General features: G+C 37.4%; 1 pseudogene; it reads right to left on the bottom strand.

Annotated features, from left to right (window-relative positions):
* Positions 1-230: 230 nt before the first annotated feature.
* Positions 231-982, bottom strand: LOC102754600 (annotated as a pseudogene).
* Between the last annotated feature and the right edge of the window lie 12246 nt (positions 983-13228).

Raw genomic sequence — 13228 nt, 5'->3', positions numbered from 1 at the left:
AGTTAATGATAGTGAGTAATTTGGAATATTTACTTTCTGCCTACATTCCAACTTATTTTCATCTTTATTTTTAATTGATATATATTTTTAAACTGGGTCATTTTAATGTTCTTTAGAACAGAATAAATAGTCTCTGGATGACTGCTGACACATAAGCTCTGTGACAGTACTTGGCAACATCACAGTTAAGAAGCTTTCCTGGTTTTATGAAAGTGCTGTCAAACAATAGACTACATCAATGCATCCATCGTTTTAAAGACTGTTAGCAACCTGGGCATATTTTGGTCAAACCTTGCCTCCTTGTGTCACAAGGCCCAACTTGTTCACGTTCACTTTGATGACAGTACCTTTGGTAATAATATCCCAAGTTGTATAAAGTGCGGACGAGGGATTATTGTTTACACGGAGCATTGGCAGGCAAAAGGTGCGGGTGGCCCTCAGTTCAGGACATGTCACATAAACCTTCTTGAAATGTAAGCCATTGGCCTAATGAATGTTTCACACTTGGGTGTTTTTTGAATAAAGCCATCTCCAACAAAGCATACTTTAGTAACCATTCTCTTCCATGCTTTCTTCTTTCTCTTTTCTGTTCAAATAACTTTTAATACCTGTTTCTCCCTGGGCAGTAACTTTGGGCAGAGGGGTCCCCCATCTTCCCACTTTCTTTTTTTGTTTTTGTTTAATCATTTGGCTCAGGACTGTCCCTCTTTGTCGAGTAGACATGCAGGTACTGTTCATTATGGACTCTTCAGCATCCTTTCATTTGGTCTTTTTCTTTTATGCACCTGGATTATCTTTTTCATTTGTATTTTCTCAGCATGGAACTGTTTATGGTTGAGCTTAGCTTTCAGACCAAACATCTTTTTGCCTTTCTTGGATGTTCATGAGCCTCTTGACCTTCCTTCTTTCTCTTTTTCTCATGGGAATCCAAATGATAGCCATAGTGTTTATAGTGTGACTCAGTATATGTGTTTTGTGGCATGGTTATGACCTCCAATCTGCTGGGTGCAGTACACAGGGCACGGATGAGCTCTCAGATTTTGAGATCAGAGACCGGTAAGCCAAATCCATGTAACTCATGGCAGCTAATTGATATTTTGCTGAATGTCTCTAAAAAAAAAAAAGGTGATCTTTTTCTTTTTGAACCACAGAGGAGGAAAACATCTGTTAAAATCATTAACTTAAATCTAGTTGACATCTAGTTGACAGGACTATTAAATAAAAGTGTATCTTCCTCGACCATCAACAAATTGACAATTTGTGTTCAAGAGAAGACAATTTTTCCTTCATCAATTCTTTTGATTTGAAATATGTTACTCATATATACAAGACATATGTTGTCCCTTTTCCAAAAGCACTCCTTCCCTGAGTTGTAGATTTACTGACCTGTTTTCTATTCTGTCTTCCTTCTTGACATTTGTTGGCAACTTTCAGAGATGTGGAAGCAAATTCTCTCCCATCTCATATTAATCTTGGAAATGTCCTTCCTAGTCTTTAAAAATGGTAAAATAATACTTAGTCCTTTTGGCCTACTAGAACTGTGGATTATAAACAACAAAAATGAATTCTCATAGTTTCAGATGTTGAGAAGTTCAAGATGAAGGCACTAGCAGGTTCAGCATATAGTGAGGGCTTACTTCCTGGTAGATGACTGTCATTTTGCTTTATCCTCACAAAGCAGAAGGCAGAAGGGAGCTCTATGAAGTCTCTTTTATAAGGGAACTAAATCCACCCTCATGACCTCACTATCTCCCAAAGCCTTACCTCCTAATACATTAGGGGTTAGGATTTCAACTTACAAACAGATCAGTGGGACATAAATATTCAGTCTATAGCAAATGTCAATTTTTCTCTTTGGCAATATCATATAAGCACTTAAAAAGAACTGAGAACATAATACGTGTTTATAAAATAATTATTTTCTTGCTCTATGATAATCAATTAAATAAAAACATAATTTTAGTCACTGCATTCAGATCATATTTGTACTCATATTCTAGTTGATGTTGAGTTTTCAGTAACTGACCAAGGGCTTCAGCCCTACTTTCTAGGCTGAGAGGTTATTTGACATCTTTCTTGCTGAGGCAATCAGTAGTCATGCAGGGAACTTAACACTTCAGGCAAGATGAAAATCCAGAAAATCCTTTTTTATTTAGAATAGATTCATAGAGTGGCAGGACTCTATGTTATGAAGAAAATTCTCTTCTGTTGGTGGCCTGAGGAAGTTTGGGGTCCCCCCCAACCCTGTGCAAGGGATGAGTTTAGCTCTGTTCTTTACTGAGTTTCTCTTAAGTCTTTAATGCTTATGTAACACACAACTTCCCTAAAGATTCACAGTGGTAAAGTAAAAAGGACATGTAAAGCTTTGGTAAAAATAACTATTCAAGTAATATTTTTTAAAAGCTAAAGGAATCATAGAACATTCCAAAGAAAAAGAATACAACAACAATAACTTTTAATTCTTGGAGTAATTCTATTTAAGGTTATTTCCTCCTGTGATAACTTTATAAATCACATGTGAACTTAAAGGATAAAATAACAACCGTAGCAATCACCATGATGTGATCAAAGCAATAGCTATGTCTTTCCCTCAAGAACAGGACTAAATACAGTGTGCTTATTTGCTGGGTTTGGGATGAAAGCATGAGAATAACTTTAGGCAATAGACCAATTAGGGGCTGGCACCTCATTTAGGTAACTCATACAGTACCTGCCCCTTGTTGAGCATTCCTCAGATGCCAAGCAAGCACTCTATGGAAAATGTTCCTTAGGGCATTCCATTTAGTTTTTTCAATACATTAATGAGATAGGTATAATTATTTATAATAGAAACATTAAGCACATTTTCTAAATTTTACAGTAAATTAATTTTAAGGACAATATTTTAACTAAAGTCAGTCTGATGCTGTAACTAGGATTTTTAACTGCTACAAAGCATGAGGCATTGTCAATTTATTTGAATAAATATGGCAAGCTTCTGAGCCATGAACCACATGAAAAACTGTTGCGTTGGCCTGGCCCATAGCATAAAAATGTAGAAGCCCCCATAGGCTATCTCTTTGTTTTCCACAAAGTTGATAATCACAGTCTTCTCCACTTGCCCCTTTATAGTTTAATCTATTGGCCAACATTCATCATCTCTCTCTCCAAACAGTTGTGATTAAGATGGTCTTAACATTCTACTTAGTTTGCTAACTGTGTCCAGGTTTCTTCCTGACTCTAGGCCCCTGATTTCCCTTTTAGAGCATTGACTTTAGACAACTTGTAATTGTAAATTCTTTCTCTGCTCCTTTAAGATATATTTATAAGTTTTCTTCTGGCAGTTTTACAATGTAGGAAATATCTTTCTCCAGGACCTGGGACCATCTATTGAAATGTAAGCCTTGAAGGAGATAGCAAGGCTATCTCCCTGTCTTTGTGAGAAGGTATGAGCTAATTTAGGCTAGGGCTCAAATAGAGATTAACATTGGCAGGCACCAATGAGCAAACTCAGGTGGCTTAATCACAGAGAAAAATACACACAAAATTAGGAGTAACACAGAGTGCTACACACACCCCACTGATCAAACCCCGCTCCCCTTACTGCCTTCTGGTACTTTATATTAACTCACTCAAGTAGAAAAAGCACATGCGATCCTTTGTTTCAGTGAAGTTGAATTCATACTCTCCTTTATTGTAATAGTACTGAATAAAACCACCTTAGCGTATCTAAATTTATCTGGTGAACATTTTTGCTTTGATAGTAGAAAAGGATTAAAATTGGCATATTTTTTAAGAGTCTTCCCTGGAGAGAGAAACTATGGAGTTATTGCTTTTGTGTGTGCGTTTGTTTTCAATTTTGTTCATTCTTGACTGCATCATACAAATATCTCTCCTCCATGCTGCTTGCCTGACTAACTCCTTCACAACTAATTATCCTCTCTTTGGTATGTCATCATGTTTCATTTATAACCCTCCAGGGCATATGCCCTGGCTTCCCCATTAGTTGGGGCATGCTGTGATGGTACTTCCAGTGTCTTGTTCATATCTAAGAAGAGAATGAAGGGCTGCATTGACACAGTGCTTTCTTAACACTGGCTCACTCACAAAACCCAGCCCTGCAAGCTACTGAACAGTTGAGAAAAAGTTACTAAATTTACAAAAGCAGAATGGAACAAAATGTAATTCTTTGTGAGATTCCAGGGCAATAAGGGCAAACTGGAGTGCAAGCCATCAACAAGTAGGGAGAGATAAGCATCAGTAGATGTGAAAAACCATTGCCTTTGGGCAAAGTGCATTATTGCTGAAAGTTACTCTATTGTTTATTTAGAAAACCAAGAAGGAATTATCAAGAGAACTGGAAAATTTGAAAATCCTTGATAGAGGAAATTTGTCCCCCTATTGGATTTCTGTTGTGCAATTAGGTTTCACCATCTGGTCGATATGCTGCGTGAGTATGGAGGAGAGAACTATGGAGAGATTGCTTGTGGTCAGACCAGAGGAGAGAAGGCAGGGAATCCTTGGGGCTCTATGTTTTCAAGAGATAGACAGGTTGAGGCGGATGAGATTGGGAGCTCTGGCCTTGCTGTGAGTGAGCTCATCAGAGGATTTTAGTTCAATGCTGCCAGATAAAAATATGTATGGAAGATATCAGACCATAAACACGTAGGGACGCTGTTGAGATTCCATGTAATACCGACAGGGCTGTGTGAGACTTCCACTAATGCATGGCATACCTAATGAGCCTGGTCAACAAATGGGGATAGCAACCTCCCTCCCAAACAAAGGACATCTTTTTCACACAAGGAAACAACCATTATGACAAAGAATTACCAAAGGAAGCTTTATTTTTCCTGTTTTACTCCTGCCATTCCAAACACATCTCCATGTTTATCATATGGGAAGGCAACACACAACATCTTAAGTGAGTTGAGATTAAAAAGTACCTCTGAATCCCTCATTTATTTTTCAAAACATTTTTATTGGCTCACCTGGTGAAACACTGAACCTTTGAAGTAACATTCCTTCACTCTAAAGGTAGTAATTAAAAATTGCCATGCTTCCAGGCCTGCTTGAGTTTGCTCTTCTTCTAAGAAATAACTACAATAATGCTGTTCTGTTTCACTGGGTGCTGTGAGAAGTAACTAGTGAAAACAACTGCAGCATACCTTTGTTAAATAGAAGTGCAATGTAAATGCTAAGTAAGACCAAGGGTCAGGAACACACAGCCAGTGGTATCTTCATAACAAAGAGCAATATAGTTGATTAAATAAATGGTAAAAACTTCAAACAGAGAACCTTAGTGCTGAGGAAACTTTTAATAATTTCCAAGGGAACCCTTACTAGGTGCAAGAGATTGATACTGACTCCTTTCAGAAAATTGTTCTAAGTAAAAAGATTTCATCTCTTCCTGAATACTGATCATGTAGTAGTGGTAGCCAGAATGAAACCTGAGAACCACTGACTTTCGTTCTGACCACTAACTATCACATAAATTAAACTGTCCAAGGTTTACTTACTCTCCCCCAGAGGAAAGGTGGTCAGATTCTGTTGTGGATCTATTCAGAGAGAAAAACAAAATTGCCCATGTTCACAAAAAGAAAATTTAACTGAGGAAATTTAATGATCAAATTTGTTTCACTCCACTATTTATGAGTCAAGAGGCATCTCATCTATCAAGTAGAATAGAATGGAGCTTCAAAGAAGTTAAGAAAATGAAAGGCTTTTAAAAGCAGAGAGGGGGTGGCTCAGGAAGTCATAAACACTAATAAAAAACCATGATTATTTTGGACAAGGTCACCTCCCTTTGGGGGACAAAGGAGTCTATTAGGCTGATGACCAGGAAATTCCTGACCCACCAGTTAAGATTACATTCCTGGGGGAGGCTGAAATTGCAGTTAGGATCCATGTTAAGTCTTGGTTTGCTGACACGGGGATTAGCACAAGTGACTCCATCTGGGGCCTATTGTTTCTTTTTAATACCCATTAAAATCACAAAAGTCAGTTATATGTCAAAACATGAGTGTTCTTACACTTCAGAGATAGTCTCTGTTGAAGTAGCCTACTGAGTTAGCCCCTTACTGCTTCTTCTTTTTCGGATTCAATTTTGGAGAAACCTAACCTCCATGTCATTCAGTTACCACTGCATTGCTCTTACTTAAGGGAGTTTGTATCCAGATCAAATTGCCCCAGGAGAGGAGTCTCTCTATGCTGAATGTGGACACACTGACCTTCACTTTCATGCAAAAGGAAGGCAGACAGGACAGGGGTGACCATCTCCATCGTGCAGCACACTCTGCAGGTTCAACTGTGTCCGTAGCCAATGGTGATCTTTCACTCACTGTAGGTAGGCGGCAGGCATTTGCACGGATCCTTGTGAGAAGCCTGTCAGGAAGAGCAGAGGTTGTCTCTTCTGGAGAGAAAAAGCAGGAAGGAGTTCACGTTAGTACTCAGTCCCTCCGACGTCCTCTGAAGAAATCTCACAAGGACTTTTGATGTAAGTGCAAAATTGAGTTCAATATTCCTGTATTTACTTGTGTCTTTTGTCTGAGTACTTCAAGATTTGAAATGACTTCACAAACTTCCACTATATTCCTTCCACCCCACCACTACTATGATATAAGGGTGCAAACCTTCTACCTGCCCTCTAATATATATATATATTTTAAACAGGGGAGAAAAGTTTTCTTCAAAAACTCTTTACTAGAAATGGCAAACCTGTTCAAAAATAGCTTCCCTGACAGCTTTACTCCTTTTCAGAATTGAACTTAAACTGTATCTTCTTTTCTCTTTTAAGGGTCTGCAATAATTGGAAGGATATCTTTATTATACCATCATCTGGAAAAGAAAGGCTGGGGTACTGTGAGAGGGGCCATTTTTGGTGTGGTATTTTTGGCAGCGTGTCAGGGTGGATGTTTGATACCTTATGAGAAAGACGGTCCTCGTTAGGTTTCCAGCCCATTTGCAGAGGCACCAGAGAGATCAGAGGGGGAAAAAATCAGCATTCCATTAATAACCTTTAAAATGTCTGTCTTTTCACAGACATTTGGGTTCTAACTAATTCTTATACAGCACGTTTTTTCTTTTTCTTTTTGTTAACATTCTTTAATCTTCTCTCTCTCTCTCTCTCTCTCTCTCTCTCTCTCTCTCTCTCTCTCTCTCTTCCTTTCTTGCTACTTTATACAGAGTTTCTTAGTAGTCCAGTCACACACTCAGGAACATTTGCCACTTTATAACAGCGATAACCCATGCTTAAGCAGGATGGTTCCCTCAGGTGCTCTGAATACCTCATAGATTCCATCCTATTAAACCTGATAACTTCCCTGATGGATGGGCACTCAGTATCCTCCAATCTTTCTGAATATTTAGATAGGGCACTTTTAGAATGGGAATTGAGTTTAGAAATGTATATTTGTGTTTATGTTCATTCTCATTAATACTTTTGCTGGTTTACTGTGTCAACGTATGACATCATAAACTCAAGATTCAAATAATATGATTTTATTAGCCATATTAGTATCTTTGTTATAAGTATGTCATTCAATAGGGCAGAATTTCATGATACTTTGCCTAGTATTAATTAGAAGCATTGGTTTCTATCAATCTTAGGCAAGATTAAAGAGTATAATTTTTGTTTGAATCAGTCTCTTTTTTTGAGTTTTCCAACAAATCCTACTTTGTTTGCATTGACTAGCTACAAAGAATATTAAAGTATGTGAATCAAAATTTAACAGAGTATCAGTAAATTCCTGTGCATATATAAATTATTTCTCTTTAGGATTTAAGAATAAAAGAAAAATATTCACAAACGGTATATATTTTAGGTGCTGCACCTACTTCAGTGTTGCTTCTGGTCTATGGCTTAGAAATTATCATTGATAGGAAATTTGTACTAGAGATACAAAAAAAAAAATGACAAATCTGTAACTTATTAAAGCACATAGAACACATTTAAATGTAAAAAAAAAAAAAAAGAGCAAATAAACATATATAGAGCCGAAACCGGTTTGTCTCAGTGGATAGAGCGTCAGCTTGCAGACTAAAAGGTCCCAGGTTCGATTCCGGTCAAGGGCATGTACCTGGGTTGTGGGCATATCCCCAGTAGGAGATGTGCAGGAGGCAGCTGATCGATGTTTCTCTCTCATCAATGTTTCTAACTCTCTATCTCTCTCCCTTCCTCTCTGTAAAAGATCAATAAGATATATTTAAAAAAAAAAGATATATAGAGAACCAGAAATTGATGTATGTAACATTTGTATTTAATGTTTTTCTCGTAGTAATCTGTGTTTGGGCCTATTAATGGCCATATTCTCTCTTTGGCCTAGCACCTTCATAATAGGAAATTAAGCATAATCATTACAAAATAGATTCTGGAGCATGATGGATTAGTGTTGAAGTCCAAACCTTCTTACTTATTATGGATGATGGACAAACTATATACCTTCTTTGAACCTTGGCTTCCTCACTAATAAGAGGATCATTAAAAAAACAAAACAAAACATCACCACAGCAACATAGGGTTATTGTATGGATTAAACATGTGTAAAGAAAGTAATTAACATGTGTCATATATAACATCGGCATTCAATAAATAACAGTAATAATAGTAATAATTATTTTATTATTCTTCAGTTATTATGCCTCAGGTCCTAACGTGTGCTTTCTTTTCCCATTGATACCAACACTGCATGCATCTAGTGTTTTTTCTTCTGAAGTGCATTAAAATTTACTGTGACTTTATATTGCCCTCATGAACTGAGACATTTAGTGTCTTTGATGGGACTGATAATCTTTGTAAACACGTAGCAAGTGGAAAACCAAGTAACACTTCCAGGTCTTTTCTTTTATCCAATTTGGGATACAGGTACTCAGAGAACATATAGCTAAAAGGAAATTTGGATTCTGTCCAGTAAAAACCTTTTAGTAATAAGAAAATCATGTTTCAGTGACTTTTCAAAGTCATAAATGTATTATTAGTCTCAGTCTAGTTAGGAGAAAATACCACATAATTTTTAATATATTTTTATTCATTTCAGAGAGAAAGAGAGACAGAAAGAGAGATAGAAACATCCATTGATTGGCTGCCTCCTGCATGACTCTGCCAGGGATTGAGCCCACAATCCAGGCATGTGCCCTTGATTGGAACCAAACCCTGGAGCCTTCAGTCTGCAGGCTGACACTCTATCCACTGAGCAAAACTGACTAGGACAATACAATATAATCTTTTAAATTGAGAATATATATAAAGATCATTGACGCGGTACCAAAGAACTGAAGTGTCAATAGAGAGCAAGCTATTGTTGAGGTATCCACTGCAGGAGCAGCTTCCACTCCGGGGCAAGGAAAAGGATGGGATTATTGGAGTTTAGAACTTACAAAGAAGGATTCTGCAAAGCCAAAAACTTAGACTGCTAAATAGGGGATACCATGAGTCTGTGCTGATGTCTCTAAACTTATTGAGCTGATAGCGTCGTTGGCTCGTTCTGGTGTCTCGCAGGGGGTGCAAATGAGACTGGTTTTGCAAATATTGGAAAAACTTTAAACTGGATCAAGTACTACTAAGTAGAATGAATTGCCACTGCCAAAGTAAAGAGACATTGCGAGGCTAAAACTGCCTCCAGAGCCTCCTTAGTTTCAGAGCATTATAGAGAGCCAACTGGAAAAACAGAAATATGACTGGCAGCTCCAGTGTCAGCATCACAAATGAGTGTAGGGTAGGTTAAAGCTGAGATGCTTTACTAATTGGCACAAGTAGTTAGTGGAAGAGCCAAGTATGAGACCAAACCAAATAGAGATGGATGCAAAGTAGTATCTCTAATGTCAACTCTCTGCCTCATCTCTCACATATGAGGGCTCACACAGAATTTTCTATTGGTCTACACCAGCAATTGTCAACTTTTTTCAACTCATGTCACACATAAAATGATTATTAACATTCTGTGGCACACCAAAATATATATTTTTATTGATCTAACAAAAATAGGTATAATTTTGATAGATTTACAAAAAATGATAATAGTAGTAACCCTTTTTTGCTCCAAAGTGACTTTTTAAAAAATCAGGTGCTTATACTTGTATATAAGGATTTTTAGTAACAAAAATTAACCAATCAAAAGTAACCTGATGCCGAAACCTGTTTGCTCTCTCTCCCCCTGCCCCACCTAAAAAATCCAAGTTTTAAAAATTGCCAAAAATTCGTTGCCACTTCTCCCACCCATATATATATATATATTTAAAAAGTAACCTGATTATGTAACACTAGGCTCAGTGCATGGGTAGGATCCCCCAGCTGGCAAGGTGGGGTAGGAACCACAGGAGGTTGGCTGTGGGAGAGCACTGACTACCAGGGGGAAGCTCCTGCATTGAGTGTCTGCCCCCTGGTGGTCAGTACACATCATAGCGACTGGTTGACTGCTCGTTCAGTTGACCAGTAGAGGCAGTTGTTTAGGCATATGTATATATATATATATGACCAATAAGATGCAACTCTATTATATAACCTATATATTTACAGTTCAAGACAGAGCATTCGCATCAGGTGGCTGTTGTTGTGTTGGCTGTTGTCATTTTTTAATTTGACAGTCTAAGGAGAAAGAGGTCAGTGCTCCGGACTAAATAGTCAGGCATTGTACGTTTTAAAAACTCTTGTGAAACATCAGTTGCAAATCATTGTTTTACAACCTGCCTTTTTACATTTATTAGCTTCTCTTCTTCCACATAATTCATAGCTTAGTTCACACCGTGCCTTCCATCTGTCGGCCTGTTTCATGTTACGGAAAATTGTGAACCTGACTTTAGTCTCTCACCCACTGAATACTGAAATTGGGTAAGAGAGTAGATTCTAAGTGCTAACACATGCATATATAAATGATAACTATGTGAGGAGAGAACTTATTAATTAACTTGAGTGCAGTAACTATTTCAATATGCATATCAAATCATCACACTGTACATCTTAAATATATATAACTTTTAGTTTAAAAAATCAAGAGCACAATTCCAAGAGGCAGGAGCTAAAATTTTAATTGGATCTGAACCCTATTTGGAAGAGATTAGCCTTGATGCAGATCATCATCTAAGATGTGGCAATTCACATCCTCCTCAGTTTCTCTCAACCTAATCTCGCTACAGTATCCTTCTCTCTTTAGTTCCTGGCTTTTGTGTACTTAGTGCCATGGACTGGCATTGCACATATTGACCTCTACACCTCCTGACTAAGACTTCCACAGTGATAAAATCTCTGTAACTTTTGATTCACATCATACTACACATAGTTGCCACTATCCAGCACATTTGGTTAGGTTTCATATCAGCAATTATGGATTTCCCTAATTTCTCATTGGTAGTCTTAAACTACTTTAATATATCTCATTAAAAGGTGGAAAGATGGTGGTTAAGAGTGTCACTTTAGGGATGAACTCTTAGCATTTGTAACAGCATGAATGGACCTAGAGAATATTGTACTAAGTGAAATAAGTCATTCAGAAAAATATAAATGCCATATGATTTCACTTATATATGGAATCTAAAGAATTATATAAGCAAACAAACAAACCAGAAACAGTTTCACAGATACAGTGAACAGAGTTATGGTTGCCAGAGGGGAGAGGGTTTGGGGGACTGGATGGAAAAGGTAAAGGCATTGAGAAGTTTAGGTTGGTAGTTATAAAATAGTCATGGGGATATAAAGTACAGCACAGAAAATAGAGCCAATAATATAATAACTATGTATGGTGCCAGCTGAGTACTGGAAATTTTGGGGGCAACACTTTATAAAGTATATGATTGCCTAACCACTGTGCTGTAGACCTGAAACAAATACAAAATAATATTCAATGTAAACTCTAATTTTTTTTAAAAAAATATTTTTAAAAATGTGTAGCTTTAGACCAACAATGCCTAAATTTGAATCTTAGTTCTTCTACTTATTTTCTGTGTGTGACTTTGGTACAAATCTCTGTGCTTCAATGGCCTCATCTATAAAATCCCACCTTCTTTCTTTAATGCAAAGAATGAATGACTTAATACATGTGAAGTGCTTAAAACACTGACCAGCATACAACAAGTGGTTTAAGAAATAATAGCTATTATTTCACTGGGACTGGATTTATCTTCCAAATCCAAGTGGGTGAGCATTTTGGCTTTATCATTTACCAGCTATCTGACTCTGTGAAAGTCATTTAATTTTCTTGAGCTTTAGTTGCTTTCTACACTTAAAATGTTGCTGGAAATGGAGGGAAAGTGTAACTTATATGGTGGTTTTTAGGATTGAATGATATTGTACAGATGGGAGGTTGTAATCCTCGAGCTGGACTTGAGTCTGAGCTAGACCAGTGGACAGCATGAAACAATGACTCCTAGATGTCCTTTTAGTGCTTTCACCAGACCAAACTTGTGAATGTGACACAAAGTTCTAGTGTTTAGAAAAATGTCACAGATTGTTAATTTTACAGAAAACATTACCCAACCACAAATTTTAATTTACACATAGTCTAGGAGCACAGTGAAGAAGACCTTGTCCTAATTAACAGGCCTATCTGAAGAAGCATGAGTTGCTGAAGGAAGTCAGATGGAGGGAGAGACTAAAGACCTCATGAGAGAAAAAGTAGCATGAGAGTGGTGTTTAGAAGAAAGGGTCAGACTGAATAGCAGCACCCAGAATGATTACAGTTGGGAAATAAGCAGTGCATTTCATCACTCTATCCCAAGATCCACCCACACCCTTCCCTCTTCTCAATGCTAGGTCCTGTTTACTCTGAAAAATAAAGGTTCACAGTATAGGGGATGTAATCTCTCTGTTGGTAGGAACATAGTCCGTGGATACAAATAATAGTGTAGTGAAGGCTAGGGAGGGGCAAATGTGGGGTAGAGGGAGCCAACGGGGCAATAAACCACAATACAAAAACAAAGGGGACGTCTGTAATCCTTTCAACAATGAAGAAGGAAGCAGGCAGGAGCTTACCTAGCAGAACAGTTGCATAGTGGTAGTTGTATTTGCAACAAAACTTCATAAAATGGTTAGTATTTACATATGAAAGCATCCCAAAGACTCTCAGGTATATCAAGAAAGAGGAATATGGAAATAAAATCAATTTCCTGAGAAGATAATGCCTTTAGTTATTGTTTCAAAATTATATATTTGCACTAACCAGCAGTCAATCTTGAAATGTACCAACTACATATAGTAAAACCTTGCATGTTACCTGTGCAAAGCAAGTGATCAATACCCCTCAAACAAAAAAATCATAAT

The sequence above is a fragment of the Myotis davidii genome, unplaced genomic scaffold, assembly GCF_000327345.1.
Source record: "Myotis davidii unplaced genomic scaffold, ASM32734v1 scaffold105, whole genome shotgun sequence".
Taxonomy (NCBI): Eukaryota; Metazoa; Chordata; class Mammalia; order Chiroptera; family Vespertilionidae; genus Myotis; species Myotis davidii.
Note: the sequence above shows the minus strand (reverse complement) of the source record. Positions and strands in the feature narration are given on the sequence as shown.